The sequence below is a fragment of the Rhipicephalus sanguineus genome, chromosome 5, assembly GCF_013339695.2.
Source record: "Rhipicephalus sanguineus isolate Rsan-2018 chromosome 5, BIME_Rsan_1.4, whole genome shotgun sequence".
Lineage (NCBI taxonomy): Eukaryota > Metazoa > Arthropoda > Arachnida > Ixodida > Ixodidae > Rhipicephalus > Rhipicephalus sanguineus.
Window position 1 is genome coordinate 93,340,929 of NC_051180.1, and position 2,085 is coordinate 93,343,013.

A 2,085-nucleotide genomic window follows, 5' to 3' on the forward strand; every position below is an offset into this window, starting at 1 on the left:
CGAAGGCATCGTCCACTGAGACGAAGCCCAGAAGGCGCACAGATCTCTCGTTAGAGCGACTGTCCAACGCTTCCCCGGAGGCTATGGACACTACCGCTAGCCAGTCGCTGCAGGCAGCGTCTAAGGAGCGGCGAGCCTCGCTCGACCGCTCCAGAAAAGACAAAACCCTAATTACAGGGCCTCAAAAAGGCCCTGTAAAATAAACAAGCTTGCACTTCCATAACCTCAAAGGTTATGGTTCCTTTTTGTTTTGATTACCGTGTATCTACAGACATGTCACCTCAAATCTTTCACCCATATTCGTTACTTCCTAACTCCTCTTTTGTTCTCCTCTTCTTTTGAATTTCCGTTTCCAAAATGGCTTTTATTCTACATTGGAATTGTAGAGGACTCATTCATAACCTAGGTGACGTAAGAGACATGCTAAGTACCTTCTCTCCAATGGCCATATGCTTACAGGAAACCAACCTAGGAGAAAAACATGTGAATTTTCTTAAAGGTTTCACCGTAGTGCGGCGCGACCGCGTTCACGCTAGCCGGCTATCTGGCGGTGTGGCTGTCGTTGTCAAAAGCGGCATCGCAACAAGAGAGATAATAGTCAACAGTAACATGGAGGTCGCAGCCGTCACTATTTTAGCTCACAAAACTGTCACCATATGTTCCGTTTATATTCCTCCGCATACACATTTTACTGTTCTGGATTTGAAGAAAATTTTGGACCAACTGCCGGAACCCTATGTTATAGCAGGGGATTTTAACGCGCATGGAACGCTCTGGGGAAGCAGTACAACAGACGTCAGAGGACAAATCCTCGAAGATTTTATTCTGAGTAACGACATATGCCTTTTAAATACGGGTAGCGTCACCTACTGCTCCCCAAGCACAGGAGCGACGAGTTGCTTAGACCTGGCACTGTGCTCACCGTCGCTGTTTTGTGACTTCGAATGGAGTGTAATAGATAACGTTTACGGCAGTGACCACATGCCTGCTATCATAAAATTAACGCAAACTCTCCCTACTACCACATCTAGACCACCTCGGTGGAAACTACATCTGGCAGACTGGGCGCTATTCACTGAAAAAGCCGCCCTAGAAAAAGAGGTACTTGACGGTTTAAGCATAGATGAAATGAATGAGACAATCACTACCTGCATACTCGCGGCAGCCGAGCAAACCATCCCGCAATCCTCCGGCATTCTAAATAAAAGACTTAAACCCTGGTGGACAAGGGAGTGCACACAGGCTAAGAAAATTCAAAACAAGGCATGGGGAATCTTTCGTAGATACCCTACACAAGACAACCTCCTATCGTTTAAACAGGCAAGAGCAAAGGCAAGATTTATCCGCAGGCAGGCCGAAAAGCTCTCCTGGAAAAAGTATGTCTCATCAATTAACAGCTCTGTCACATCTAAAAGAATGTGGGATCAGGTGCACAAGTTTAACGGCAACTATAGTTCATATACCATCCCCATTCTCTCAACTCCCACCATTCAGACAACCTTAGATGAACAGGCAGACCTACTAGCATTGCACTTTTGCACTATTTCGAGCTCAGCCAACTATTCGACGGCCTTCCTAAAACATAAACAATCTATGGAAAAACAAAAGCTTCCGACAACAGGTTTCAAGGACAAACCATACAACGCCCCCTTAACCCTTCAGGAAACGAACAATGTACTTTCGCAAGGCAAGAAAACAGCACCTGGTCCAGACAGAATACATTACCAAATGCTCGCCCATATATCCCAGGAAGCTGTGAAGACATTGTTGCACTTCTTTAACCTTATCTGGGAGTCTGGAAGAATGCCAACAAGTTGGAAAAAAGCTTTTATCATTCCCTTTCTGAAAGCTGGAAAAGATCCTACATTACCATCCAGCTACAGACCCATAGCACTCACAAGTTGTATAGCCAAATCGTACGAGAGCATAATTAACGTTAGGCTAACATACGTCCTCGAAACCGATAAATTAATAAATTTCCATCAGTGTGGTTATAAGAAGGGGTGTTCGACTACCGACCACCTCGTCCGCCTTGAACACACAATACGAGAAGCTTTTTTGTACAAGCAGCACTGTTTAGCAGTA